Below are 26288 nucleotides of genomic sequence, written 5' to 3' on the forward strand. Positions count from 1 at the left end.
CCAAGTGAGTTTTAAAACTTGCTTGCACATTTATTTTCGGTTTGCACGTAAACCCTACTAACAGTGCATTACACTTGAGTTAGATTTGAGTTTGAATCCTGCATAACAACAATTGCATAAAAATCGAATCGCCGCGTCTGCTGCAACAGTTTATTGCATTGTCCTTTGAAAGCATAAAATCGATCTAAAAACAAAACTCATCGCGTCACATCATCGCTTGCATCGTTGGATACATCGTGCACTGCATGCATTGCACGCATTTAAATTCAATCGATCAGAGTGTGCGGTGCAAAAAAACTCAAACTATCGAGAGGAAGCAGATTCAAGTTGGATTCAAATCTAGAAAAGTGTTACTCAGTTCAACTTTGCGCGAGTTTATGCCATCACTGGTGGTGAGTTCTTCCAGGTAAAGCTTGTTATGCTCTTGTTGCCAGCTGTGTGTTGAGGATTTATAAACCATGTCTTTCTTCATGGCCAGATAGTGTCCTTTTCATCGAAGCAGCACCATAAGCTTGCCTCTAAAGCCATTGAATTTTCAGATCAATGATTTTTGATAGAAGTACGCACAATCTTTGAGAACCGATCAGGCTACTCAAGTGTTTTATAATCTTTTTCCATGAAATTCGAAACAAACTGTGTTTGAGATAAAAGGCGAATTAAAAATCACTTACTATTTGGTAAACTATATGAAGAATTACAAAAAAATACACTAAGGTCGCTTGTTACGCGGTTCCGGAGTTTACGCGGTTTTTTTTACGCGGATTCCGGAATTTACGGGGTATTTTTTTTGCGCGGATTTTGGTTTCCCTTCACTCGGAATGCAGAAGTAACGCTGTTTTTTTTAAGTGGATTTCGGAATTAACGCGGTTTTTTTACGCGGATTCCAGAATTTGCGCGGTTTTTTTACGCGGATTCCGGAATTTACGCGGATTCCGGAATTTACGCGGCACGTATCCCCCGCGTAAAAAGCGACTTTAGTGTATGGCTTTTTTCACAATGTTTTATGTCCGACGTTTCGACCTTTGGACTTGACCTTCCTCGAGGGTTCTTTTGTGACCTTTTAACAATCGTCATTCGGGTCCTTTCGTGAGATATAAAGCTGTACCGTTTTCCGTTCAACGTACAAAGCTTCACGATAGGTTAATATAAAACGATAGGTTAATATAAGAAAAGCCAAGTCTAAAGGCCGAAACGTCAGGCATTAAACATAGAGGCGTTTGTATCTACTGTGAGGTCTGAAACAGACAGATTGTTGAATCAGAAAATCGCCTTTGTCGTCTTCTAATTTTTACATGAACATTGGCTACAAATCTTGTTATTTCTAGCAATTGGGTAAGCATTGTCTTGTCTTCCCTTAAGCTTAAAATTTAACCTTTATTACTTTTACCGATATCTTTGTTTGTTGTTTTATTTTGTGGAAAGAAAATGAGTCAATTATGGAGTATTATTGTCTAGTCAACAATGTTTCACAACAAATGAAGGAAAACATTCTTCTGAACTTGTGGTATTTCAATTTGTAGGCTTCAGTTAAGTACCATATGAAAGTACATTTAAAATTATCTAATAAATATTCGCCATTGGATGTGTTTATCTTGTATACCAAAACTAGAATACAAGATTCCAAGTTCCTACAGAGAAATCTCAAGGTAACTAAACTAAATGATGATTTTTTTAAAGAATGACTGATGTTATGGATTTGTTTTTTTTTTTTTTTTTTTTTTTGATAATTATAAGATACTGAAACAATAATAAAGCCTTAATTAAATCGATTCGATGATTCGATCAGGTTTATGTTGAAACAAGCTGATAATGATCGTTGTATGTGCGTGTATCGTCAGTCAACCGCGTCGAAGTGCACGGCACGATTATCAGTAGTAGCCTTGCTCAGCCGGTCTTACACAACACGTTTATTCGTTTGGAAATAAGGTTTGCTGCGTCCCTGTCGTCTCTCGCTTTGGGAAATTGGAAAAAATTGGTAAACTATCAAGTCACACCAGACCAGCCTGCAATCATGCTCTCCCCCTGGTGCGGCACTGAACTGTTGGAAAATTGCATTGAATGCAAAGGCAGAGAATGGGTTGCAAACGTGTTCCACCTGAAAAAAAAGGCAGATGGAGAGTCATCCGCTTTCAAACGCGCGTGTTGCGCAACTGTTCCACGCACCATGAACCGCTCGGTTCGCATTCACAATTCACGGTTGTCGTCGCTGGCTGCATCAATACATTAGTCTTCGCTCCATCCGATCATAGACGGAACTGGTACACTGAATTACTACCGAAGAAAGTTTGGGTTGTCTCACAATGAGCCACGGCTGGATAAAATGTTTGTACTGTAAATACAGTTTTTGTCTTACGTTTGCCCGTCAATCACAGCTAGGAATGAGATTTTTTTATAACCCGTCTCCACTGAACTGGTGTTAGTTTATCTGAATGGAGTTTATTTATGCTACACTAGGAAAGATTAGGAAATGCAACCTGATATACTGTGGTTTGTTCAGAGGTTTCCAAAATAACGAAGTATAGAAATTTATTTGCTCTAGTGTAGTTTTTAAAGCCTGTATCACAAACTAAGTGCAAAGTCTGATGGTAAAAAAGTCGATTCTTCGTAAAGCTACAGACATTGGTCTAGAGGTACGAAACTGGCTTAATAAACAAGGGTTCGTATGTTCGAATCCCGGCTCGGGAGAAATTGTTAGTGTTAGTAGGACCCCACAACTGTCTTGTACTAGGGTTTTCAATATTTCCGGGAAATAGGAACACAAAACTCATTTCCCGGGAATGAAATAACATTACAGGAATGAGATTTAAAACATTTTTATGAAAAAAGGGTAACAAAAAACAATCGTTCGCATTCGCTTAATATACGGTTGAAAACTCATAGGATATTCAAGTTTGCATTAGAAATGTGGCTATACGGTTTGATGACGTCAGCTTGGTGTTTTAATAAGTTTTTTGTTCTATTGCAATGTTGTATGGAAAACTATAGTGAATCATGAGAAATTTGCCGAGGAATAAGGGAATCCCGGGATCAGTGGCTATTGTGACTGGATGACAGTCGTGAGGTTGAAGGAGAAGTTTCTGCCGGGGATTGAAGGAAAAACGTGCGGGAACTTGAGGTCCACACGACAATGATTTTTGCTACATGACAATGCCAGGCCTCATGTTGCAAATGTTGCGAAAACTTAAATCCTGTCTCACCCGCTTTATTCGCCATTTTTCGAATATGGGTTTTCATTATTAGAAGACCTATCTTTTGGTATCTTCCGTTTCGTTGTTACTTATTCGTACGTTGCATAAAATCAAAGAACAAAGTGACGTAGGTACCATTTCAATGCTTAATTAAATGAATTAGCTTTATCTCAAAGTTTGTTTGACTTAGGAAACATGTGAAGTAGTCGAAATGAAGGTATTATATTGTACCTTCAGAGAAAAATAAAAAAAAATATTGCGTCAGTCGTCGGATAAAATCGTAAACTTTCTATGAGATTCGCGCCATAATTTTCTGCACAAATACACCTGGTCCACTTCAGTGGCAGGTTTGTTCCAATTTATCATCATCAGAGCAAAATCCCTCATCAGCTTTCCAGTCTACTTCATTTTCCTTGTGAATATTGCCCAGTACTTCTCGATTGGACGCAATTGGTGACTATTGAGTGGGTTAATATCTTTTGTGATGAAATCCACCTTGTTGTCACAGAACCACTGAACTACCTTCCGGCTGCAGTGGCAGCTTGCCAAAACCGGCCAAAATTTAACAGGGCTTTTCTTAATAAATAGTAGAATCCGCTTTTTGAAGCTCTCTGGCTTGTTTACCTTTAAAATCTTGGTTTTCCGTCCACAGCTACGAATTCCTTTCCAAATCATTAGTTCCCGTGCAAATTTATCAGTGAAAACAAACTTGCATTTGACGGGGACATTACCCTGTGCTGTGACGACATAAAATTTAATTCCGGAAAGCTGTCTAAAGTCTATCTCCACGCACTGCGTGAGAAATTGGTTCGGAAGAGTCGGAATATTTTACCAATCTCTCCGGCGTCCCGCTAGGAAGCAATTCAGGTCCGCTGCTTTTCACACTTTTCATCAACGAAGTCTCCGTGTTACTGCTACCTTGGTGTCGCTTGCTTTACGCAGATGATGTGAAAATATTCGCGGTAATCAAAGCCGTCTGTCTGGAACTACAACGTTTGATCAACGAGTTCAAGGTATGATGCACGAATCTGTTGACACTAAGTGTTCAGAAGTGCAACGTGATTATATTTCACCGCAAGCAGAATCCAATCTTATTTGATTACACACATTACATCCGTGATCTTGGTGTAAACCGTAATTGCGCGCTCAAATTTCGTTCACACTTTGATGAAATGATCTCGAAGGCGAACCGTCAGCTGGGATTTATTTTTAAGATAGCTGATGAGTTCCTGGATCATTACTGTCTTTGATCGCTCTATACTCGAGTCTTGTTCGGTAGTCTGGTATCTAGAATCTAATCTGTTCAGAAAAAAAAATCGATATGCTCTTCGCAAGCTACTCTGGAATAACCCGTCAGACTTGCCCTCATATGAAGCTCGATGTAAACTACTGGGACTTGAAACGCTTGCGCAGCGACGTACTACAGCTCAAGCCGTTTCTGTTGTTAAAATCATATCCGGATAAATTGATTGCCCTGCCATACTACAACAGATGAACCTTAACGCACCCGAGAGACCACTCCGCATTAGAGACATCCTGTACCTCGAGCCGAGCAGAGTGAACTACGGGCTATTTAATCCAGTCCGATTTATGATCGTACAATTCAATGCTGTCAACGAACCTTCCGACTTTTGGATTTCGATTGATGCCTTTAAACGACGACTCTCTTGTAGACGATAACCATTTTACCCCCTAGTGCCCAAGTTAATTTCTAGACGGGCTTCGGTAAAATCACTATAAATCATTATGAACACTTTTTTAATATTTATTGAAGCTTTTTAGAGGTTTGACTGAAGCCCGCCAAATGGCGGTATTGGGCACTAGAGGGTTAAGATGTTTAATGTTGTTGCGTATGTAACTTGGATTTATTATATCATTAAGACCATACCTGTTTCAGATGACTTTACTAATAAATAATAATGTTTCTTCGTCCATAGGCAAGCATCTTTTTTACTTCATCATACTTCTCCTACAGCTTTCAAGCGCGTGTTTTAGCCACTAGGTTCTGCTTTAGCGTCCTGTTGAGTTACTTACAGACACGGAAAGAACGGAAGCCTTCTCATAGACGAACTGTTGTTATTTCCATATATTTTGGCGATATTCCGATCCGAGGATCCTGGATTTACTTCGACTACCCTCAATACCTTCTAATTCAGCTACCAATCGTCTGTTTCACTACAACGCTTATTCGCATCCTTCCGGGTCACAATCATTCGTTCTCGGAAAGGTTTGTGCACACCATACACGTTTTATTTGGCGAATTCCATTGTTTTGGTGATTTTCTATGCGTGTCACGTCGGGTTCTCATCGTGAGTGGGTAGAAATATATTTCTTTTTTCGTCTTCCGTTAAGCATAACGCGATTAAACGATCATAACAAACGGGTAACACAAATATATCTGAACTTGATAGAAATAACAAAGCCTGTAATATTCTTGATATGCCGGAATGATAAAAGTACAGATTTCTATGAAATTCTGGTATCATACACTTGAATGTTCAAAAGTGTGTGTTTTTTTAAACATATTTATAACAAAATTTGTTATTCAATTAACAAAACATTATACATTCTAGCTACTTTTATCTTTTTTTTGCCAAAAACCTTACAAAACTTGCTATAATTTGTAATAATCAGTAAGTAATTTTGATAGGAATTATGATATTTTAACTATTAACGAGACCAACTTTAGAACACAAGTTGATACGAAAAGTTCGTTACAAAAAATCAAAATTTGTTATAATCCTGAAATTCTTGACTGATCGGGAACTCTCTTCAAACTTCATGTATCGAGATGAAACATTTAGTACCAAAAGGCGATTAATTTCCAAACAACAAGCTATCTAAACAGTTGAAATCCGACCACTAGGGGCACTGCTCTACAACAGACAAACTTCCGGATTCTGAATGAAACAATCTTTAATTATCGTTCTGTTTGCTTTGCATTAACTGTCGTAATTCTGCAGAAAAAATAGAGAACCTTTGAAAACCTCCACTACATCAGTATTTTAGTATGTTATTCAGTAAAACTCGTCTATCATGCGTCTAAGCCACACTACACTACAACTTACAAATTCCTGCCAAGCGAACAGAATCTTACGCTCAATACCTTTGAACACTGCTGTTCGCGATAATCAAGATATGCTAGTTTTGGTGATACTTCTCAAAATACAAGACTTCAGCCGGTTATGTAATCTGCAAAGAATACTATTCTTGTCCACTGGACATTTGGTTTCGCTTCTAAGATCGTTGTCACATGTTATAAGTATACCAAGATGCCCACTTCAAGTCGTTTCTTATACGGCTCTACCCTAATATCAACGACGTGCGTCATTTTGACAATATTTACGTTGAATCCCAAACTCTTCGTCCTAAATGTTCTTCTTCTCGGTTAATGGATGTCCCCCGCAAAGCTATTGAATATACGACATTTCATGATCTTTGCAGTATTTCTTGAATATTTATTCTTGGTAATGTATCTTCAAGGACAATGGGTAATATTTAGTTTGAGATCAAAATCCTTCTAACGTCGAAAAGTCTACTGTGATCTCCCCAGACTACTTGCACGTACTATGTCGTTCTCTCCACCATCATTCGAATCAGCTTAGTCAGTTTCGTCTGCAGTCGTGATCGACAGTTATTTGCCGTAGCTTATCCTACTTCACACCATTTTGAATCCATAAACAGACAAACAAAAGAATAGCCTTCCTATACCTTCTAAGAACATTCAAATATTAAATTCTATCACTTTTGCACTTTTTGAGTTATTCTCATTCAATTATACATGTGCTAACTGATATAATGGCTCCTTAAGGAATTAGTAAAGTAAAGATTTACTAGAAACTGTGATTTATATATAATCATTGTGTATGCGACAAACTCCTGGGATTAAACATTTTTTGGAGTTATGAATTGATAGCCAACTAGTCAAGCATCCAACAGTCAATCATACCTTTGTGGGAATGAGTGATACTAATGAATAACCATAAATAACATAAATAACCACGGAATCAATTGAAAGAAACCAAACAAAGGAATAGAATATTTTTATGAAATTCTGTGAGGTTAAGAACAGTTCATAAATGAAAAATAATAATTTTTTAAATAGTATAACTTTCGGAAACCATTAACAAAAATATGATAACTTTCCCAAATACTGATTAATTGTTCTGATCAATGCATGCTCAGTAATATTCGATTTTAGATAATTTCGTACCAATGCATCAACAGTAACGTTTAACATTTGAGTGGATTCCTAGTAATTATCGAAAGATTTCACAACTACATCTACTGTTGTTACTACTGAATATCAATCTACAAATTTCGACTTTCATATTCATTTTAAAAAGTATTAAGATTTTTTGTGAGTGCTTTGAAACTCGAAACTAAAGAAACATTTTTTTTTTTGACCAAACATGCTTAAAATTGTTTCGCTGTGTTTCACATTCCGTATGCAATACTTACTTGTTTCAAATAGTTGTTTCAACAGAGAAATGATTCATTATCGACACTTCGTTTGTTTGCGGGCTTTCTCTTGGATTCTTCTACCACTTGGTGATCGCAAAGTGGTTGGGTTATCCTTACAGTGGTTCCTGTTGTGATAGCTTCGATGTAGTCAGCAGCAGTGGTCTCGATCTATTTCCAGGTTGCAGCTTTATATCACTTTAACTAACGGGCACCTATTTTCACAAACTATTTCCACTCATGAATAATGCATAGCATGAACGATATTTGACATTTGTTAATTTTTTTACCAGCGAAGATTCGATTTTTCTCTTGGTACCACTTTGAAGGTATATCACTTGGTCGTACGTTAAGCTTCGATCGTATTCAAAATTTCGCTTATCAAAATCTATGGATGGAATCACACCAATGTTTTTAATACTTTTGAGCAGTTTGGTTTTTTTTGTCACGGTAACACTCGATAAAATTTTCACAATTCGCGAAAGTTTTCAATTAGGAAACAATCCTGGAAGCGGGAAGCAGCTTTAACGAAAAAAAAACTTGGCGCGAGTGAGTTGCTTGCAGCTCCGATCGACACGACTGTTGGCGATAATCTGCACTCCGTGGCGGTTGGATCGCATCTGTGGCATTACCGGCCCCCAGACTGGCTCTTTTCTCGCTCTAGCCAATTCACCGTTCGCACCGTTGGCCAATGAAATTGTCTTTTACTGCTATTCGTAAAGTTTGCTCACTCACTGGGAGCATGAAGGCGATACGCAAGCCACTTTGACAAGGCCCGGCTTGCTCTTGGCTGTGGCGGGCTTGTACTTCACCGTGGGCACCGTGAAAATTGCAGTGAGCGGTGGCGGCGTGCTTAATAAGTCAGGGCTGCCATCTTAAAGTTGACGAAGCAATGTGTTAATTGAACTTGCTGCGATGACAAGCATTTTTGTGATTGATTCCGTCTCAAATCTAAAGTAGTCTCTTTTTTACATATGGTATATAATTTGCAGTCAATGACAAATGAAATAACAATATGTACATATTCTTTATCGAACCTGAAGTTCTCGAAGGACAATCGATAACAAAATTTGTATGAATCAATGCGTGCAAGACCAGTAACTCATAAAAAATGAGGGGAATTCCAAACTCGTCTGGCCCCACGGCAGTTCTTCTAGCTTTTTGAAGAGGTATATTGCAATTTGTCCTCCATGCCTATCGACGATCATCAATTTTCGTTTCAAGACAGTGTGATCTCTCATGCATCCATGCGGCTTCTGAGGACAGCGTAAGTACACTGAAATCACGTTTGGTGGTGAAATATCATCTTTTCGATTTGTCTCAAACTCACCACGTCCTAACTATTTCGCAATAACGCCTGTGCGAGAACAGTTTTCGAAAATTACCTCATACATTTCGTCCCCTTAATGCTAGAACTAGATAACTCGAAAATTGACGTTTCGAGAAAAACGAGTTTGAAAATTTGACCTATTCTGGTGATGACGATTCAAATGCAATTATTAAAGGTTCAGATTTTATGAAACGCATCCATATCGTTTCAGGCCCGTTATAGCAACTGAAAAATCAACAAAAAACCGAGTTATTTGGTTTTATTACAAAATACGCTTGTTTTTCGTTAAGATATCTAGTTTTTTAATTGATGAATAACTTTTTTTCTTGTAATCGTTTTTCAACGAGTTTTAGATATGTTATAGAGCTCGACGCGATAAATATGATGGCATACTTAACTCAAAATCGACAAACTTCGAGTTATCTAGTTCTAGCATTAAGGGGACGATTTTATCTCTCAAAATCGTAAAAAAAAGTTTACACGAGACTATAGTCACGTCTTTCCCGCAGTGTCAAAACTAACAATTAGCACATAGATTCGCTGGACTTGCTGCTCATGGTATGAGCAATAGCATGAGGAATGTGTACGTTCATTTAAAAGAAATGTGCAACGCGCAGAACTCCACGCGACTGCGTAAAGCAGGAAGATGGTAACAGGACATTTATTTTTGTAATCGCTTCCGCCACTCGTTCGGTGAGTTGTAATGGAAAGAAAAGGCTTGAACCTGTTCGCCAGAAGCATTTACTGTGCTGTTGCTATATACACTTACAGAGTTAAAATAAAGTTGGATCTTACCTGAACAGCTTAATGCAAATCGAAGAATTAGCTGTCGATTGAACTTTGTTTTATTAATGGTTTCTTAACCCTCTTCCCGCCGTGGAAAATCAGTTTTACCTCGAAAAATAACCTTCAAACTTTTGCGCTAGTAAAATTACGCGAATTGCGCAGAAAGAATTTTATCTAAACTTCCTCCTTAGGTGAAAGTTCACATCTATGAGGATTGCAATCAAAACAACACTGGCTTTATCTTTTACTCTGGCAACAAAAGTGTCCTACTCCCAGTCATTGGAGAATATTATCAGTTTACATTTCACGAAATTGCTAAACTAGGTTTATACCAGATTTAACCCTGCAAGAAACCCTGAAAATGACTGTTTAGACCTACTTCTAACAAATATTCATGAAGATTTCTTTATGGCCGAGATTTATTGAATCCACTGTGGAAAAACGAAAAGTTTCACACAGAATTTAAATATTCCTCATTCATACATGAATATAAAAAACGACGCGAGTATGAGGAAGTCTTTGAATACAAACTCGCGAACTATGCAAATATAAAAAAAAAAAACAAATTAAACTGTTTCAATTGGCAACAAAATTTTGGCTGCTTCTACGAAACTTTGTACAGCATCATGTCTTACGAGATTCCATTGAAGAAAAAACTACCCATGGTATACTAAATATCCAGACAAATAACAGACAAATAAAAAATTTAAAAACCGTAAACAAAAATCTCACAAAACTTTCAAAAAACACAACAGCAGTTAAAATTTATCAATTTGCTTGGAAATATGTGATCAATTGAACTTTGCAATCAGTAATGCATTCGAAGCATCCAATGCAAAAACTGAGCTAGAATTTAAGTCCTGTCCAAAGCACTTTTTCAACTACGTCAGAACTAAACTAAAATCAAACAATTTTCTATCAATAATGCAACTCGACGAACATGTTCGTGATAACTCGGAGAAAAATTGCAATCTTTTTGCAAAATTTTGCCAAGAAATCTATACCACATTTTTGGAAGAAAATCGCCACCGCCATTTTTTTGCGTTTTATCCAGAATATCCAAGGATTGTAGGTGTCAACCAGCTTTAGGTACAGGATATTTTGCAGGGACCTGACGGAATTCCTCCAGCACTCATGAAAAACCTTGCGAAAGAACTTACATCTCCTTTGTTCTTGCTTTTCAATGTGTCACTGAACACTGGAATTTTCCCCAATATATGGAAACGCTCTTTTTTGGTGCCTATTTTCAAATCTGAGCGGAAATCTGACAAATGTAATTATCGTGGAATCGATATTACCTCTTGCATTCCCAAAGTTTTTGAGGCAATTGTCCACGAAAAAATATTTGCTCAAATCAAAAATCGAATAACAGACAAAAAACACGGCTTTTTGAAAAGGTGCCCTACAAATTTGAATTAACTTGAATTCGTAGATTACTCACATGTTTAACAAACCGGGATTTTAATGGAAATAAATGAAATCTCATTTAAGTTACTTCAGGTGTTCCCCAACGCCTCCACTTAGGACCACTTCTTTTTATTTTGTACGTAAACGATACTTCCTTTATCCTCAAAAATATGAAAGTACTATTATATGCCAACGATATGAAGCTATTTTTGGGAATAAAAAACCAAGAAGACATCAATGTATTTCAGAATGAAATCCACACATTTTACATCTGATCTAAGAAAAGCCTACTGGAATTAAATGTGAAAAAAGGCAATGTAACATCTTTTAGCAGAAAATTAACAACGCCAAACATTATAATTGCAAATCAGAATGAAGGAAAATGTGAAAAAGTTAGGGATTTAGGAATAATCTAAGATTCTAAACTTAATTTCATCGACCATTATGACATTTTAAAAATTGACAAATAACAAGTTGGGGTTTATTAAACGCTTCTGGTACAATTTTCAAAACCGTACACTATCAATGCTTTCTATACTGCCTTCGTGAGGTCAATGCTGGAGTAACATTGTGTGGTCTCGTCCTAGCATACATGAAGAAAGAATAGAATCAGCACAAAAATAATTTCTACTATACACGGTGACAAAAAAGTCCGGTCACACTTTTTTGGGGTCGCCTGTAGCCTACACGTTGCATCTCTCTGGTGCCATCTATATGTCAAATGGAAGGGTTAACTATGCTGCCCAAAGTGGCAGAGTTTCGTTTCTGTGCAGTTTGTTTACACTGAGTTGTGAGCCATGGCAGAGTTAAGAGCAGCTGTTATCGCTGAATATGTGAAAGGGTACAAACCCGGACACATATTTAAACACCTGAAGCCGCTCGGAATCAACCGGAAATTCGTGTACCGAAGGTACCGAGGACAAGGCACGATCTGGACGACCAAGGTCTGTGAGAACTCCAAGGCTGAAAAAGATTATACGAGACCGGATTCGCCGGAATCCCGCCCAATCTGCACGGAAGCTGGCCAGGAACCTTAAAATGAACCGAGAATCAATCCGTCTGCTTCTGCGCAAGGATTTAAAACTTACACCGTACAAAAAACAGGTGGTTCATGGGGTTACCAAAGCTACAAAGGACAAGAGGTACCAACGGTCGCGGGAGTTGCTCGGTTGGCGTGCAGATGACGAGATTATTTTTTCGGACGAGAAGCTGTTCGTTTTGGAGCAAACAGTCAATCGCCAAAATGATCGAGTTTGGAGTGTGAGCCTCCAGCAAGCTTCTGCGGACAAGCTGAACGTTTCCCGGTTCCAAAATAAGACGTCAGTGATGGTTTGGGGAGCCATTTGCGAGAGGGGTAAGCTGCCTCTTATTTTTATCGATAAAGGGGTCAAAATCAACGCAGCGTACTACCTGGACACGGTTTTGAATAAAAATGTTCTGCCTCAAGCTGAACTATTGTTTGAAGATGATTACTACTGCTTCCAGCAAGATGGCGCCCCATCCCACACCGCAAAGGTTGTTCAGGCGTGGTGTGAGGAAAACTTGACCGATTTCATTTCGAAGAATGAATGGCCTCCGTCGTCTCCGGATCTGAATTGACTGGATTATTTCGTGTGGGGATACATGATGTCGAAGCTGAACGACTATAAAATAACAAATTTGGAGCAATTCAAGCGAGTTATCACGGGAATCTGGGACGAGATGCCGATGGAGCACGTGCGCGTCGCTTGCGACGACTTTCCGAGATGTCTGAAGCTGGTTCGATCAGAGAAAGGTGGTGTAATTCCGAGATATCGTCTGTGAAGTATCTTTATGAGTTACTGAATAAAGCTATGAAAGCCAGATTCAGATTTTCTTCTCATTCCTTGAAATATTGTGATTTTCCTGTGTGACCGGACTTTTTTGTCACCCTGTATACTCTCCGTGAGCTAGTCTGGACCTCACATCGTCTTCCGTCATATAAAACTCGCTACATGTGGATTGACATTCAAACATTAAAAGAAAGGCTTCATTTGTAAACGATATCGATTCGCAGTGCGTGGACTCAGCAGAACTACTTTCCAAAGTAAGTTTTAATGTACCCATTCGACAGCTCGCTCGTTACCATCATCGAACGAAATATGCGAAAAATGGGCGTAGGTGGAGCGTGAGTACGACAAAAACATGATGTCAAGGCCTTTATCGAGCATTTCTACGCTCAGGTCGGTCAGCAAGAGGAATACAAACCGATTTTTGGAAGGTTCAGCTGACTAACGAAATAGGCCTTAGACTTATCGACTTCGCCGCCTCCAAGAACATGGTCGTGCTTAACACAACCTCCTACACAAGTACACCTGGAGGTCAAAAAATCAAACAGGAACACAGATCGACCACGTTCTGACAGATTGTCGGCACTTCTCAGACATCATCGACGTCAGATCGTATAGGAGCGCTAACATCGACTCGAACCACCATCACCAGGTGTTAAGATGCGCCCGAAACTTTGCGTTGTTAACAACATTCTTCACCCACGCTCGCACCGGTTAGATCTCGACGACTGAAGCAGCCCAACGTCGCCGAAAACTACGCGCATTCGCTAGAAGCTGCGCTGCCGAAAGAGGACCAGCTGGAGGAAGCTCCTTTCGAGGACTGTTAAAACAACAAAAGAGCGGAGAACGTCGTGGTATGTGGATCGACGACGATCATAGGAGGGTGATGGATGAGGAGAATGCTGCACCGGCGGCTAAGATGCGCAATGCCGCTCGTCAGAATGTAGAAAGACACAGATAGAAGAAAATGCAGCAAACTCAAATCTTCTGGGAGAAAAAGCATCGCCTGGAGGAGGAGGAGTACTCAGAGCTGGAACAGCTGCATCATTCTCAGGAAACGCAAAAGTTCTACCAGAAACTCATCGCAACCCGTAGATGCTTCGTACCGCAAGCTGGAATGTGCCGGGATAAAGATAGTAGTATTCTGACAAACGATCGTGAAGTGACCGAAAGGTGAAAGCAGCACTTCGACAAGCACCTGAATGGCGCCCAGGCAAAGAACCAAGGCGGATGGGAAAGCGGTTTCGTCGGTGCGACAAACTTGACTTGACAGCTCCATCGAAGTTGAGGATGCTATCAAGCAGCTGAGAAACTAGGAATAAAAGTAGGCTGGAAATAAAAGTAGGCTGGAAAAGCTGACTATTTTTTGCACCGGCTGAATGCAAGGATTTGGGATACAAAACAGCTACCGGAGGAGTGGAATGATGAGGTTTTCTGCCCTACACGCAAAAGTTGGAGTGTGCGTAACCAGATCATTTATGTGCGAAATTAGCGCATTTACTGATTAAAATTGGAACCAGTACAACGCATGTGCGTTGGGCATAACGCATTTGATGCTCTAGCGTATTTTGAATGTATTGCGCAGCTCCAAACCACTACACTTATAAAGCATCAGCCGATGTTCAGAAGGTTGGCATCGTTAAAACAGTGCAACCAGCAATCAATACTGATAAGTCGGGTACTGACTCCATTGAAGAAATTATTGTCTGATCGATTCACTTTCATGAATCAGGTCATTTGAAAACATCATTTAATCATTAACAATAAACAAAAACATGAGATTAGTCCAAAACATTTTGCATTTAATTATGACTCTGGTTTCATTCACATGCATTCGGTTCTGCGTTACTGGCACCAGCGTCAATAACTTCCGCGGCAATAAGGCTCGCCATTGGCTTTTTCGGTTGCTGACGATTTCTAGGGATGCACGAGCCGTTGATACGCACTGGCTCGCGAAAGTAAAGAACGGTTTTTTGAGCGCCTCGAAACTGATCGTTCGCCCGAAGCCGAAGTTTACCGAGACATTACGATTTTTGTGTATATGAAACATATTCTGATTTTGATGTCTGTCAATGTATTCCTTGTTCAACTTTTGCGTTATGCTTATCACGCATTGGTTGTGCGAAGTCAGAGCAAATTCTGTGCGAATTGAAAGGACACATTGGATGATTAAAGCTTGAACTTTTGCGTGTATATATAAGAAAGGCGACAAATTGGACCGTGGGAACTATTGTGCGATCACCGCTCTGAATGCCGCCTATAAAGCGCTTTTCCAAGTCATTTTCCGCCGATTCTCACCGCTAGCTAACAGATTTGTGGAAATCTATTCTGATAGAATTCGTGAAAGGACGGTCTACAACGGACCAAATCAGTACCATACGGTATATCCTCCAGAAATGCCGTGAATCAGAACCCCCACGCATCACGCATCGTCGATTTCAAAGCCGCGTAAAACTGTGGAAGATCATGAACGAAAACGGCTTCTGAGATTCGGAGGCGTATTATCAGCGGAAATCGTGTCTACTATGGGCTCCACAAGCAGTTGCGGTCGAACAGACTAAGCACCCGTACGAAGTGTAAGGGCATGGAACGTGGTTAATGCTTTGAGAGGTCCTGCGAGTGCCAGGTGTTTTCGAGCGACTGGTACTAAGGACGATCTTTGGCGACGTGCAGGAGAACAGAATATCGAGGTGGAGCATGAACCATGAGCTCGAGCAACTCTATGGCGAACCCAGTATTCAAAAGGTGGCTAAAGCTGGACGAATATGCTGGACAGGGCATGTTGAAGAATGCCGGCAACTACCCTGCGAAGATTGTGTTTGCCTCGAATTCGTTAGGAAGAAGACGACCAAGGGCGCAGTGGGCATGATGGGTAGACCAGGTGGAGCGAGATCTGGCGTGGAGTACACGGTGTTGCAAGGATTGGAGAACCAATAACCGAATGAATTGGAGAAACTTTGTTAATTATTATCATTATGACGGAATGCCAAACTAATAAATAATAACGCAAAAATTTGACCTAAGAGTAGTATGATGAGTTTTTACAATCAATTTGAGGGTGCTTAGTAACAGTAAGGTTACAGAGTCCGCTTCGACAAGCGGGTGGTTGTGGGTTTGAATCTTACCATTCAGTACCGTTAGTAGAACGGCCGTTCGATGTCAACGGATTTAAGTATGGGTTTCTTCACAGGATGCCCATTAGCCCTTAACACAGTGTCATTTCTAGGTCATCCCAGTAACACTTTTTTATTAGGTCGCATATTTCTTTCAATATATTTTTATATTTCAGTTGATCTCACGCAAATTTATATTATCTCATCCATATAATAGTAATATAGATATTATTCTATAAATAACCGATACAATAGAAATTTGAAACTATTAAGTTTATATGTCAAATAATATAATAATTTATAAATCAAATTATCGATCAAATAGAAATAACTCTCAGCTTAAAATTTATACAAAAAAATTGAATATCATATATTTTAAGGATTTTATTATTGAGAAATATTTATGAAATTTCTCATTTAAATTTCATCAAAATTTCCAAAACGACAAAATGAACCATGTAAGCGAAGGTTTTATACATTTAACACAAATATCACGTATTAAATTGGGAAAGAATTGTTCCTCAAAGCGATATGAATATGAAGTTTAATGCTATACGAAAATAACTTTGAAGCTCATTTGCATCTCTTCATCAACTACAACCAGCTTCAGAATGTACAAGACATTGAAAACTGGAAATTTTCCTCAGTTATTGATGAATTGTTTAAATTAATTTATTAAACCCAATTTAGAATATTTCGAAAATGTTATTATTCTGAATTTTATCGATGTTTTATTCGATATACTTTGATAGTTTCATCAATATTTAACACTCGTTCAAAGAATGCATCATTTAGTATCATCGTAATTATTTTGGCTTTTGATTCAAATATTATGGGCACAACAAAACTGTTGATTTATGACTATCTCATGTTGAACTACCGCGGAACGAAACGATCCAAAAATATAGCAAAAGTTCACTGCACCCCACTGGGAGTATAGAGGCGATCTCGTTAGTGGAGGTTCCAATCCTGCGAAAGGTTAATGTCTGCTAAACTTGCCATGTGCTTTCTCGTTTTGGGTTTTCAAGTGTACTCGCGCATGTACTAAAACGCAGCCAAACCTCCAAGAGTCGAGCCGAAGAGAAAGTAATTCACTCAGTTTGACTGGATTCACTTTATCAATTCCATACGCGGCAACGAAAATACCACCGAAGAGTAAAAACGTGTCACTTCAGTTGGTCTGGCCGGTTGCTGTTCGTTGTTGTAGTTTCAGACTGGGATTGCCAACAATGATCGGCACATTCAGTTCGCCTCTCACAACTGCTACCACTGTCGTAGATGTGTGAAGGACACTGATCAAGCAGACTACGTGAATTGTGGAACGTACATCTTCTGGGTAAAAAATTGTAAATGAGCTCGCGTCGTCGTAACCGGTCTTGGTTTGTGACCGCTAATCTGGTTTTAAGATGCCTTACTGGGTTGCAAACCACCATGAAAGGTTTAACATCTAAATATACACCACATCATTCAACGCTAGTTTTCGCACAGAAAGCAGCATTGAAATTTGAAGAGCAGGCGATACTGTGTGCTGGTATCAAACTCTAATAGCAAACTTTGCAGCATCTTGTGGCACGAAACGCGAAGCAACGCCTCCAGATATCAAATCGCGTTTGGCCCAGATTTGAGAGGAAGTTTTACGAAAAATAGTTGCGTAAAAACACGAAAATTGGACGTGTAGCTAAAGGTGGTGTTACAGGTCAGCTGGCAAGCGAACCGAAAAATGGTATCGCAGCAGCATGTCCAAACCGACCAGCAGCGAGAGCAAACATAAAGGCTAGATTTCGAATCAAGTGGATACAGTGAAAGCCGATGCGTGTAGAGTAATGAAAAAATTCAACGATATGAATTTATTATTGTATATACGCGCCAGGTATATTTTCGGCAATGAGGTTTTGCAATTTTTAAAAAGCAGCCTAGAAACGAAAGTTGTGATGCAGCGAACAATGGAAATTCACTTCGTACTCCGGTTGTAGTCGGTGCTGTACCGTAATAAACATGATTTGGGAAACGATATCTGAGTGACATGATGTAAATTAACACTGCTAGCAAAATCCATAAAACTGTGCTTGTAGTTGGTTATTCAATAATTATTATATTTACGCAAGATCTTTGGAATTCGGGTATAACTTGGACGTTTCGTTTCATGCGAATAGTGCCCCAATTTACTTTTTATTAGCAATGCAATCAGAATCAACTTTTCAAGAAGTGTATCTTGACAAAAGATGCGTCAGAACTAAGACACATTCGTTATTCATGTTTCAAACCTAATCAAAAGTTACGTTAGTTTTGCAAAATATTAATGTGGTATTTCGCAAAATATTAATCCAACTTTTGCGTGCACAGTTACTTTCGGAGTTTGATCAACATGCGTCATGAAACGTCATGATTTTTTAAAAATAAAATTTATTAAATAAATTCTGGATTTAACAGTTCTAACAATTTTAGTCTCATTTCATATGACCTATTAGGCAATACACTAGAGGAGAACACCGTAAATCTATCTCACACCCTAAGAATTTATTCGCTTTTACCTGATGATAGTCAAACAGAAAAAATGATTTATACTTCGATACTTTTTAATGAATAACATTTATTGAGTTTCCTCCTCCATATTTAGTGTATGTTCAATGTCCAACGACACATAAAAATGTTTTAGGTGTAATTCATTTCGCTCAGTGTTTCTATAACATGGAAAGCCTTTCTCGCGTAAACATTCAACATGTTATATCACATCGCATTACAAAAGATCTGCGCATCAGGCCATCTAAATTCGGAAGGTGCTTCCGGCGATCCGTACAACGCACGTTTGGCCCTAGAGCAATTGAACCGTTGAACCAAAGACACATAAATCAAGCTGTTCGATAACAGTTTCGCATTATCGACCGAGTTACTAACTTTCGCTCGGTCGATTGAGCCAAAAAACGCAACCAGGCAGCAGTGATTTGAAGTGCCTTGCGTTTGATGATTATGAATGAACGAGAAGCTGATTATAGGCGATTACGTTTTGGGAATGAAAAAATTCTATGATACAGGTACTGTTCACTTTTCACTTGGTTCAGGTTAACACTTCCTGGTTCAATATTTTATAATGTTCATATTCTTTTTTCTAACTGACTAACGGTTTTTGGCAAGTTTCCACCCAGAATAAATTGAAGACTCACAGTATAATAAGCTATGATTTTGGTATAAAGTTTTCTCTAAAAAGAGTGCTGCATTTTAGCATGAACTTTATTTGAAAATTTGAATTTCGATAGTATTCAATATTTTAGTAGGGGCCATTAAAAAGTGGAAATAAAAATTAATTATAATACAAGAACTCAATGTCATTAGCAAAATTGTAGCACATTACGTACGATAAGCATCTAAAATTACAAGATCTATACAAAAAAAAAGTTTGTTTCATTTTTTCAACGTATTATGTTTTACCTCAATTATTATCATAATAAAACGACATCCCTATCAATACCGAAAAATGATTATGAATTATCATCAAAATCGGAAATGATAAAAATAATACTTTCGTCATGTCGCATGGAATTACTCAGCGTAAAAAAAAACTGACCTCTCGAAATCGGAAAAGATAAATTTAAAAAGCTAAATTTTAAAAATGAGATTGCTCAGGGTAAATAGATACAGCATTAATAGGCATAAATTATTAATGTAAATTCATGTGGTGTTACATTAACCGAAACTATGATTAAAAACCAGCCAGATTGAAAACAAGCACATTTTTATATATTGAAGTTGAGTTGAGTTGAAGTTGAGTAATGATTCTTTTTTTGAAAATCTGTTGAAATAACTGTCCCTGTCGATATTACTATTGAGAACTTACGCTTTGGCTGTAATCAGTGGGTACCTGCAATTTAATGATGTTTATTGGTATCTTTTAAATCTTACTGGAGAAATTTTCCGTCGAACCAATCGCGACCGGTGGCACTTTTTTCACTGTGGATTGCATAAGCTCTAATCAAATCAACAATTAATGCATTTCAATTTCTAATTCAGTTCACCCACTGTGTTTCCCGTAGTCTCCGTAGGCAGGTGGGTGTAGCTGTGGCTGTTGCTAAGTTTCTATTTGACTAAATACTTTCGTAGATTCACTGTGAGTTCAAGCAGCTATCTCGGTGTGTTTCTTCCGATTTGTGCTGTGGTCCTTCCACCGCTGCAACGGAGTTGATGATTATCTAATTGCGGCGCTGTGTCGAATGCACTCCACAAAACGATAATATATGGTTTATATTTTCTTCGGTCGGATTGTTTTATTTTTAACACAAACATCACCACCGGAAACAGATTCGAATAAATTCGTAGATCATCGAATCCGGAAAAGACATGAAATGCCATAAATGGTCTGGCAATGTTCATTTATTTTCTCAGGCTCATATTTAGTAGTAATTAGTGCAGTAGAACTACAAAATTTGCTTCACTTTCAATTATGTTCCGGTAGTGAATATTTACAAAAACAATACCGTTGTTTTTGTTAAGTAATATTTGACGGTTAAGCTGAGTATTATTCGTCACATTTTTTATTACAAATTGTTGTTAAATTAAACATGTCAAGTATAAATAATACACTTATAGTAAAACTAAAAACTAGCGTGTTAGTTACTACAGCAGTTCAATTTTGTTAAACTGGTATACCCCCTCGCATGTTCAACATAAACGAAAAACAAATACATTTTATTATGCGCGTGGTTCACTAACAATCACCTGTTGTTAGAGCAATCAATTAAATAAGGTTCACAGTGTAGGACTGACGGTGAGCTAACTGCCGATGATATCCTCATTTATGTATCAAAAATGCCGGCTCTAATTTTGCGAGACCAATCACTCTTCAAGTCATTTCTCAACAACGAAAACAAGTTTCTCCGTCGTGAAATGGCACAAACGTTTGCGTGATTCAGTAATGGTTTTTCGGCAGCAATAAGATTTTATTACCTGCAATGAGAGAAACAATCAATTCACGCAAGATGTGTGTAGTAATGTAACGTCAGCCTCGATTTGCACTTAACCAAAGCGTTCCATTTCGAAGGTAATCATTTAGCAGAAGTAATAAAAAAAGCAAGCAAGATGAACTAAAATGGATCCATTACGCAAAATGTAATTGTCCCATTTGAAACTGAATAGAGAACAAGTCCGTGTTGATTTGTTCAAATATAATATGAATAAGTGAACATGGATTTCTTTGCGTGGTGGATGGGTTAACCGTTCTCTCTTTGAATACCTTTTAGGGGTCATATACATATATAAAAATGACGAAAAATCGAAACTAGCTATAGTTCTAACGTAGAGCACATTTTGAGATTATTTTCTTAGAAAATTTTACCATTAAACTCAGACCAGTTGAGATTGTGAGGCCTCCACCACGGACATGCCTTCCAGAAAATGACTAACCAAAACTGGACAAAAGTCACGGTTCTTTTTTCACTTTGAAGCAATCAATGTTGTAATTATTTGTATAGTGCTAATGTAAGTGCATCACAACGTGTTCTTTTGAATCATAGTTGCAATCTATTGTAGTACATTCGAATTAAACCAAAGCAATTAGAAAAGAAAAATAATTATCAAAAATGTGTTGAGAAGTCACCATTTGTAACTGTCCACACAAAATAATAATTTGATAATTTGTTATTTGGACACACATACTCGTTATTTACTAATATTCATCATAAATACTTAAGCTACTAACAAATCCCCCCTTTAAAAAATTTAAAAAAAAAAAATAATTTGTTATAAGACACCTGAGTCACAAACCAACCCCTTCATGCAAAAAAATATTATAATAATAATAATTACAAACATGCAGGGCTCGAGAAACGAAATTTAGTTACTTTATGGTCAGATACTTGATATTGGTAAAAGAGCAATAAACACAGGATCTTAGCATAGAAGTTGTGTAGAATGCTGAAAAAAACCGATTAAGCTCGATCTCAAGGAGAGAGATTCCCAATGCTGACTGGGAATAGCATCTACTCGTGTCATCGAATCATGTTTTACTTACTTCACTTCTACTTTTAATTTATATCTACCTACCAAAAACTGAAATTATATCAACCAAAAACTAAAATTTAAATATGTGTGTGTGCGTGTGTGTCTGTCTGTGTGTGTGTCTGTGTGTGTGTGTGTGTGTGTCTGTCTGTGTGTGTGTGTGTGTGTGTGTGTGTGTGTGTGTGTGTGTGTGTGTGTGTGTGTGTGTGTGTGTGTGTGTGTGTGTGTGTGTGTGTGTGTGTGTGTGTGTGTTGAGAAACCTTTCTATAGATCCCACTGTCTGGCAGTGATAAAATGAACAAAAGACAGTTGCAATTACCTTTCATTTCTGCAACTATCTTTGTTTCGGAATCTAGAAGGTGTCAGCTTTACCGACCTTCCAAAGACCCTTTACAGAACGGCTGAATACTTGCAGTACTTTCCGGAGTAATTTTTCATTCGGTAAGCCCCGCCTCAAAATAATATTAGAATTTTAGAGATTTTATTATTATTTTCAGTCTTTCAATTCATTTGATACATTTAGGTGTATGAAAAAAAATTGACCCGTATTTAAAAGCATGTTTTATTTATTGACAAGAGGAGTGCCAAATAGTTAAATGAATTAATCTTACCATAGGGGCGACTCGTGACTTTCAAACCTGCCTGTTCAATTTTAAGTTCTGGAACTCACAGTTTGGGGAAATAATCACAATGACGTCCGCGAAAAAACGCAAGTTATTCTTTTTGTTACTATTTAAAAATATCCTAAAAATAATGAAATATGAATATAAGTTTGAATTTGAAATTTATTTTTTGTCTGGCGTTCCCATGGGCAATGCACAGATTGCACCTATGGACGAGTCGCCTCTGCCATATATACGTACCAAAATATAACCTTTGTATGTACCAAAATATTACCCAAAATTTGATAACAAATTGCTAAACTTTTAAGAATCTTGCTAAACTTGTAATAAATAATGTGTCAATCGAACGCCTCCGCAAATGCAACACTAAGAAAATTAAACTAAAAATAATAATGATAAATTAAAAAATATGAGCAAAAAAGAAAAAAAAAAGACATTTATTTGCAATGTGTTTGCTCCATTTACGGTGGAAACAGCAGCACTGTCTGTCCACTCGGACCTCACACAAGATTCCATGCAAGCCTTCATGTGGAAAGCAAATGACGCTCCTTTTGATTGTCACTTTCTATGTATGAAGTACAATTTTGGAAGTAACCAAAAGATCACTTTTAAACTGCCTCCCGCATGTGCACTATACTTATTACTATATTTATTTATTCATTAACTTATTTATTTATTTCGTCAAGCAAATGTAGACTACAGTTATAATAATACAACTTTTTCTTATATTCTATACATTAGTTAGTCGTTTTTTGATTTGATTTCTGCCCATAGTGATGTCGATATTATCGCAGTTCTGATTATAATGACGCATCATGCGATTTATTGGGCCATTTTTTGAGTAGTTAGTTCTGTGAGAGTTTTCCGAAAACATTTTACGATTTCCTAATTGACGACTGGGTGCATAAAAATTTAGTTGCGATAATAATTTAGAAGATTGCACGCGTTGAGTAATAATGTCATTGATAAAATAAAGCATTGAAGGTTCGCGGCGTTCTTTAAGTGCTTGTATGTTTATAAGCATGCAGCGTGCTTCATATGATAACAAGGGAAATGCTGTCCAATTTAGCTTACGTAGCGCGTACAAAAGAAGTTGTTTTTTGACAGATTCAATGCGTTCTTGATGTGTTACAATATAGGGATTCCATACAATGCTACAGTATTCCAGAATTAGTCGGACGTATGTAATATATAATAGTTTGATTGTATATGGGTCTTGAAAATTATGGCCGAAGCGTTTTATAAAGCCCAGCATACTGTTTGCTTTGTTGATTATTGTGTTATAATGTTCTATGAATGTAAGTTTGGAGTCTAAGACTACGCCTAGGTCGCTTACGATTTTGCATTTTTCTACTGGTCGGTTTCCTAGGAAAATGTGGTGTTACTGTTACTGTCTTTCTGTTGAAGGCTATTCAAATACATTTTTTAATGTTGAGTTGCAATAGACTTTTGTTGCACCAAGTGTAGAATACAATACATTCATTCTGAAATATTTCGAAATCTTCTGCGTTGATTATTTCTATAAAGAGCTTCATGTCGTCCGCATATACAAGCACATGTATTGATTTAAGAGGAAAGAAAATGTTATTCACGTATAATATAAAAAGATAAGGGCCCATGTGAGAACCTTGAGGAACCCCGGGAGTTACTTCTATTGGGTTTGGAAAGGAATTTTGAAAGCGGACTATTTGTGTTCGTTTTGTTAAGTATGCCTGCAGCCATTCCAAAAATTTTGTTTCAATTCCGTATTTTTCGAGCTTAAAGAGCAATAAAGGTATGTCGATTCTGTCAAATGCCTTGCTTAAGTCCGTATAAAGAGCTTCTACGTGATACTTATTATTATACTTCCACTATTACCCAATTACATCACTCAAATTCGTTTTTTTACGAGCCGATGCAGGATTGACTCTGCACTTTTAAAGGTAGTGTTGCCGAATCTACCAAAAACTAAAACTCAAATATTTCAAAAATTATGCTTTCAGTTACTTAAAACCTAAGAATATTTTTCAACTGCTGTCAAGAAAAATAGATGTACTTAAAGAAAAACTGTTTTTTTCTCATAAAAGTACATTCTTTATCGTTAAAAAATCGCGAACATTTGAAAAAGGTGCGGAATCAGCTTTCCGGCGAAGCTTTCTCCTGATGCCGGAATAATGGCGGAGTATGGCCTTCACGTAGACTTTTCGAATGCACCACTTAATTCTACCAATCAATTGGTTTCAGTTCGTTCCCCTTCAATTATATTTGTTACCAAGGCACTCAAAATCCCAAAAAAAAATTTCGATTTAACGGCACTGAGAAATTATCGAAAAAATAAACTAAAATATCATATGACTTTTTAAGGAAATGTCTTTGAGATTCAGGGTCGTTGGTAAAAATGTGTGTTTTGTGAGCTCTAACAATTGCTCTGAACAACACATTCGTGTAAAATGCAACTAACAAAAGTAAAGTACAGAGAACTAAATTTTAAGTAAGTTTCATATAATATACTCTACAACTTTGTACCGAATGAAGATAGGATTTTTATTTGTTCAACAAAGTTCATATTTTTCAATCTTCCACAACTTCCCTAAATAAACCATTCCTCTATCTATCAACACAAAAGAGTTAGCTTGTTTTTATTTTTAGTATAGTAAACTTTTCATAATATTTAACAATTTGCGATTATGCATACAAATAATTGCTGTGAAGACACTGTTAAGCTAGGATGATGGTGAAAGGCGCTATGAAATTGAGTTCCACTTTTTGCCCTTTTGGACCACTGTGCAGCGGTACACGATTTCTATTCGTCTGCAATCAGGAAAAAATGGAATGTTGCTGCTGATGGCGAATCACAGTTCATCTCATAAATATGGATTCCATAAAAACCATAATTCAGTGAAGGATCTCAAATTTTTTTTTTATATTTTCAAATGAAAGTTCAGAGAATTTCCTAGAAATCATCCCTTGACAACTTTTCTCAAACTCTTGTCATTACAAGCGGTCATAGTCTCAAAACAAAATAAGTTTAACCGCGTCAAACATGAACAAGTTCTTGTTAGAGAAAAGTTTTCCTTCAAAGTGGCAACTCTGGTTTGTTCAGAAGAGTTTTAGGCAACTGAATTATTTACCTAAAAACTAAAAAAATCTGCGTTGACCGATTTTTTGTAAATTACTTGTTTGCAAAATATTTTTTTGCAGTGTAGGATCTCGTATTTAATTTTTCATGTGATTTTTTTCTGACATTCAGACACTTTTCTAAAATTCAGAGATTTCAGATACTTGAATGAGTTTTCCCGTAAGCCATCGTAGAAACGACGAAACTGGCGAGCACTTACTGTATGGCATTTGACGCACTTCTGCATACCCTAAGAGCTCCGTAATTCACAGGAACAGTTTAAAACCTATGATCTTTTTAGGGCAACTATTTAAACTTTAAGGCAACATATTTTTTCGCTTTTGTCAACTAGTGTAATTTAAGCTTTTCGAACTACCAACTTGACAACTTTTCTTTTGACGTCATTTTGACTGAATAAGTTGTAATCCAAACCCGCCTTTTTCAATTAAAACAATTTTGACGAAAGTGAAAAACTGTAGTTATTGTA

At 37.5% G+C, this 26288-nt stretch overlaps 2 protein-coding genes across 8 annotated transcripts in view; one reads left to right on the plus strand and one right to left on the minus strand.

Annotated features, from left to right (window-relative positions):
- LOC129727319 (glucose dehydrogenase [FAD, quinone]) overlaps positions 1 to 8287 on the minus strand; it is a 36640-nt gene extending 28353 nt beyond the window's left edge. For all 3 annotated transcript variants that reach the window (XM_055685043.1, XM_055685044.1, XM_055685042.1), the window contains exon 1: positions 7650 to 8287. The gene's annotated coding sequence lies outside the window, so the exon portion shown is untranslated. The remainder of the gene's footprint in view (positions 1 to 7649) is intronic.
- The window catches only part of LOC129727325 (flotillin-2), a 380442-nt gene that overhangs the window by 222556 nt on the left and 131598 nt on the right, over positions 1 to 26288 (plus strand). The window lies entirely within an intron of this gene.

Source organism: Wyeomyia smithii, chromosome 3 (genome assembly GCF_029784165.1).
Source record: "Wyeomyia smithii strain HCP4-BCI-WySm-NY-G18 chromosome 3, ASM2978416v1, whole genome shotgun sequence".
Classification (NCBI taxonomy): Eukaryota; Metazoa; Arthropoda; class Insecta; order Diptera; family Culicidae; genus Wyeomyia; species Wyeomyia smithii.